The sequence below is a fragment of the Macaca nemestrina genome, chromosome 6 (genome assembly GCF_043159975.1).
Source record: "Macaca nemestrina isolate mMacNem1 chromosome 6, mMacNem.hap1, whole genome shotgun sequence".
Taxonomy (NCBI): domain Eukaryota; kingdom Metazoa; phylum Chordata; class Mammalia; order Primates; family Cercopithecidae; genus Macaca; species Macaca nemestrina.
The window spans coordinates 44001889-44007655 of NC_092130.1; the positions used below are offsets into that span (position 1 = coordinate 44001889).

General features: G+C 42.0%; 1 pseudogene; it reads right to left on the bottom strand.

The window, feature by feature from the left end:
* Positions 1-653: 653 nt before the first annotated feature.
* On the bottom strand, positions 654-4716 carry LOC139363942 (heterogeneous nuclear ribonucleoprotein A1-like; annotated as a pseudogene).
* Between the last annotated feature and the right edge of the window lie 1051 nt (positions 4717-5767).

Below are 5767 nucleotides of genomic sequence, written 5' to 3' on the forward strand. Positions count from 1 at the left end.
CATTCCCATCTATAATTTTATTTGGTACCATTAATCAATTTAGATCTATTCCTTAGGATGTGCCAACAATCATCTTTATAACCAATAATTCCATGATTTCCCTTTTAATGGCAAACTTCAGGTCACAACAGTAACCATCAGTTCAACTACACCAAGGTTTCTGAAGACAATGGCTTTTCTACCCAGAAGATTGTAAATAAATTCCAAATAGAATCTGGCATCATCCTGAAGGAATCTAACTTCATGCTGTTGGGGAAGTTTACCGGGATGGCTTCAGAGTAGACTAACTTTACAGAGAACATTTTTTTAAAAGATACATTTATTCAGCGTCATGTCAGACTATTACATTTAGCAATCAATAGCTTGGGTACAAAAACAAAAAATCTACATTAAAACCCTTTGTTGGAATGCTTTATACTTTTCGCAGAACAGAAACTAAAATCACTGGTTATCTGATTAGTCACAAATGCAGTCCTTGAGATTTTTGCCCATACACATGAGTATTTGTCTAAAACATGTCTTATTTGTAGCAACTAGGCCCTGCCACCACGGTGCTTGGCTGAGCTCACAAATCTGTTGTAACCTATAGCTTCCCTGTCGCTTCTCTGACTCTCCTCTCCTGCTAAGCTGTTTCCTGGCAGTAATGAAAATATTCAGACACTGCCACAGCTACTGCTGCTATTGGAACTGGCATAGTCACCTTGGTTTTGTAGTTTGGCAAAGTATTGGCATCTACCACCATAGGGGCCAGACCTTCTTCCTCCAAAGTTTCCTCTCTTTATGGCTCTAAAATTTGAAGACTGATCGTTGTAATTGCCAAAATCATTGTAGCTTCCGCCACCTCCAAAATTGCTTCCATCATTACCAAATCTATTACAGCCATCCCCACTGCCACCATATCCACCACCACCATGGCTACCACCAAAGCCACCACAACCACTGAAGTTCCCTCCATGATCAAAGTTGTCATTCCTGCCAAAACCACCTCCACGACCACCACCAAAGTTTCCATATACACTTTGACCTCTTTGGCTGGACAAAGCACTAACCATTTCTTGCTTTGACAGGGCTTTTCTTACTTCAAAGTTGCAGCCATTCACACAAGATGGTATTTCTGAATGACAATCTTATCCAGAGTCATGGTCATCAGAGGTTACAAAGGCAAAACCCCTTTTCTTGCCTCTGCTTCTGTCAATCATGATTTTAATCACTTCAATTTTCTCATACTGTTCAAAATAATCTCTTAGGTGATGTTCTTCAGTGTCGTCTTTAAAGCCACCAGCAAGTATCTTTTTTACAGTTAAGAGGGCACCTGGTCTTTGAGAACCTTCCCTTGAGACAGCTCTCTTTGGCTCTGTGTTTCTTCCACCCACCTTTTGTGGCCTTGCATTCATGGCTGTATCCACTCCTCCTCCACAGTGGCATATATGACTAACCCAAAGTCCCTAAAGCACTTGGTGTTTGGATCCCTCATTACCACACAGTCCGTGAGCATTCCCCATTGCTCAGAATGGCTCCTCATATGTTCATCAGTTGTTTCAAAGCTCAACTCTTTGATGGAGAGCTTCTGCAGCTGTTCAGCCTCTTTAGGAGACAATGACAGTGGGAAGAGGGACTTTAACAATATTTCCTCAGTGGCATCCACAGGCAGAAAGCTGTTTCCCTTTTAAATGGTAAATGGTAGACATCCCATGGGGAGAGACATTAACTACATACAGAGTAAAACCATTTGTACAAGGAAACTGACCCCTATAAATTAACAAGGAAACTAAATGAACTAGAAAGAACTTCCTATGTTTCCCCTGAGTTTCAAAAAGGAGTCTGTCCATCTGATACTAACCAGTAATAAATAAAATATTAGCAAATGGAGTCCAGCACTTAGTTTAAATAATGAAAACTGATGTTAATGGCAGAATGGTTCCATATTAGGAAATGCATTAATATAATTAATCACATCAATATATGGAGAGATAAAAGGAAATGACAGTTTTGATCATGGCAGAGTAGCTTCCATTGAGTGACTGAGATACAAGCTCTGACTGCAGTGAGCCCAAGGGTGAATTAGATGAGGAAATGAGACAGCAGTTATAGAAGAATCTTTCCAGGCTTGTAGGAAATAGCATAGGAAAGAGAGAGATGGGGTAGGAGCTTAAGACAGGGCACGGGGATAAAGGATAAGTTAGGGTATATGCCTTTTCAAGGTTTAAATATTAGAACACATTTATAGCCTGAAAGATAGGTGTCAATGTTGGGGGAATGTGTCAATATTAAAAAAGGGGAAGAGAGGGGAGGGGAAAGGAGGAGAGAGGAGGGGAGGGAAGGGAAGGGAAGGGGGTGAACTTTCCAACTCTCAGGGAGTCTGATAAGAGGTTAAGAGCACAGACTCCAGAGCCAGACTGATGGGTTTGTATCCTATCTCCATCATTTACTAGCTGTGTGACCTTGGGCAAAATACTTAACTTCTCTGTGCCTCATATCCTCCTCTGTAAGGTAAAAATACTAATGATGCCTTCCTCATAGAGTTGTTACAGTATTAAATGAATTAATATTTTATAAAGTGCTTAGAACAGTGTCTGGCCATATCTGTCAAATAAAACAAATAAAATATCTGTCTTCTACTAAGTAACTCTTTGTACTACTTGTTATTAGTACCACCGGGTATAGAAAATGTATTATTATATCAATTGTAGAATAGAAATTATTTCTGACTGGGCACAAAGAAAAGGATGGCAACAGGAATTGAAAAGAGGCCAATCAGATCATTAGAGGAAGAGCTGAGATCAAGTGTTGCCCATGCCACCTACACTCATCATGGAAGAGAGGCTGGGTTCCCCGGAGTGCTGAAGGCCATGAGTCAGTCAGAAATCCCCAGATCCCACTCTGCCCCAGGATCATGCTGGCCATTGTAACAAGACAAGGAAGGAGCATGAAGGAAGAAGGAGGCAGAGCAGAATAAAGTGGCATCCGGAGTGAAGAGAGAGCCCAGGAGAAGAGCCAGGTGGTTAAAGAAGGACCTCCATGTTTGCTCCTTTATGCTTCCATATTATTTGAATCTTTGATAATGAAAATGTGTCAATGTAATATTTAGTCAGCTAAAAGAATTAATAAAGTACAAGATGTAACTATCCAGGGAAAGCGAGAAAGGGCACACAGGAAGATCTCCCTGTATTGTTTGGTACAACTGCATGTGAATCTATAAGTGCCTCAATAGAAATTTCAATTTAAAAAAATGATAAGGAAGAGTGTGCTTGGGGGAAAAAAAAATCCCCACACTGTCCTCCTCACTGTGATCCCAGCCACCACATCGGAGGGACAGATGAGTATATATTTTATATGTAGAAATTAAAATTATGACAAAAGGCACATTTCTGTCTGTGCGTAATACATCATGGACCAGGCAAAGAGACCAAAGCAAAGGATATTCTGACAGGCCCTTGACAGGGAAAGGCGGGCAATCAGCCCCTCAAGGGCCTGTGAGAATATCTTTTGCTTTGGCCTCTTTGCCTGATTCATGTTTTTGTTTGTTTGTTTCTTTCTTTTGTTTTGTTTTTTAGCTCAAAATATTGGTGTTGTCAGTGTGCTAAGAACTGAGCAGGCTGCAAAGGTGGACAAAAAAGAGCCCAGTTCACAGTATCAACAGATGAACACATTTGTCATGTGTTCATGACAGCGCAACCTAGTCACAAAGAACAGAGGTTTTATTAAAAGGCAACCTTTAGATTCAAATCTCTGTACTGCCACTTACTACCTGTGTGGCTTTGGCAATCTTCTAAACCTCTCTGGGCCTCTGTTTCCTAATCTGTAATAATTAGACTATTACTGTATCACCTTACTTGGAAGAAGAAATATCAGGAGACTTCATGATAAGCATGGCGATTCACATGTATGTCGATACTGACTACTTTCAAAACTTTTTGAAGGCAATAGTTAAGGAACAAAGGATGTATTACATGCAAGCCCAAAGAAAACAGAGTAAGCAAAAGGGGAGAGTGGCATCAACAATATTTTTAGAATACAGAAAATTGCTGAAGGAAAGTAGCAGACCAGACTGAACAGAGGAAGTTGAAACCTAAAAGTGTCTACTTAGCCTTTCTTGTAAAATCCAAGTATAAAAGAATTAAAAGGTATTTTGGTAACCAAGTTTCTCCCTTTAAAATGGGACCTAAGACTCAAAGAACAGCCACTTGCTCAGGGAGACGTGGTAGCAAGAAGCAGAGCTGGAACTAGACCAGATTAGATCATGACGCGTCAGAGAGAAGCAGCAGTATGTGCAGAAATGTGGGAGCAAAGTGTAACCAGTCATATTGCAAACTGCAAGTCACTTCATTTGGCTGGAGTAGCAAGGGCATGAAAAGTACGAAGAGCAAAGGGGCCTGACTGTACTGTGGACACCTGTTAAACACTGTGTTTAACCATTACTAGAACCCAACCAACAACCAAGTCTGGAGTCTTTCTGGGGGAGCCTGAGCAAGTTACTTCAACTCCCTGAGCTTTCTTCCTGGTCTGGCTGCTGATGACCTAAATCAAATCCTAATGCTTTACCTTTAGGCATTTCTTCTTCCTTGATTTGGTATCTAAGCAGGAAAGTCCAGTGCACTGACCAAAGTCAGGATCTTCTGTTTTTCCTAGTCTGGGGCTGTAGAAGTCTGCAAGAAGTTTACTGAGTTGGAAAGAAATGAAGAGGGAAGAAAGGAACCAGCAGGAGCCCTTCAGCATCTCCACAGCCAAACAACCTTGGCAGACTGTTTGATTTTTCCAGAAAGTGTCTGCAAGGGCAGAGATGCACTACAGAAGACAGTGACATGAAGGAGGCCACTTTTTATATCTTGAAACTAGTGGAGGTTCAGAATGAATTTGCTGCTTCTCTGGCCCCAGGTGACAGCGCTGTTGGAAGCCTGAATGGAGTTCAGCAAATTAATCTTGCATATTTTATGGGTCCTGAATGCTGCATTCCTGATGTTGATTACCGACTCCACCAGTGCAGGGGGGATTTGTTTTATGGTGATTTCAATTACAGATAACGGTTACACCCAGAATCACACAGCAGCTGCTTGTAAACCAGAACTTGATATGAACGCAGGCTGTTGAAGGCCAAAGGCTGCCCAGAACATGCTTTTAATTTAAAGCTGATGAGAAATAGCTGTTTCTAGAGAAAGAAGTTCTGTTCTTTTCATGTTTTGTGTGCTTTGAATTCAGCATAACACAGAAATGAAATATGACAGCATTCATGCTTAATGCGCCTTTCTGGTTTTCTATTGGAGATAACCGGGATTTTAATATTGTTATCTGGTGGTCAGAGAGAAATGACCCGGCAATCCTGACACCCCCAGCGTGGATTCTCTGCGTTGTAGAATAGGTTCTCGACTTGCTGCAAGGGACTCGGGAGGATGCCTATGCGTGACACCCGGAAACACCAGGGGGCGCTGCAGGGTGGCAAAGGGCCGTGAGGCATGCAGGCTGTCTAGGCAATGAAGGCCTTTTTCCTTGCCATGCTTGGCGACTGAAAGACAGCCGTCCTCTGCTTAAGCCACCAATGTGTGCATAGCCAAGAGCAGCAGGCTGAGCATCTCCATTTGAGAGACCAAGTCTCAGGCAAGTGGTAGCCCCATCGCGGAGGCCTAGAACATCACAACTGCAAAGGAGCAGGCACTTAGTATAACCTGGCATTTCACTGAGGGAAAACTGAGGTTGTGGGGGCAGGTCAAGGTAATAGGAAATTGGAATCTCACCTTGCACTAAAATCAGACTTCAGTGCTAAGTTCAGAAA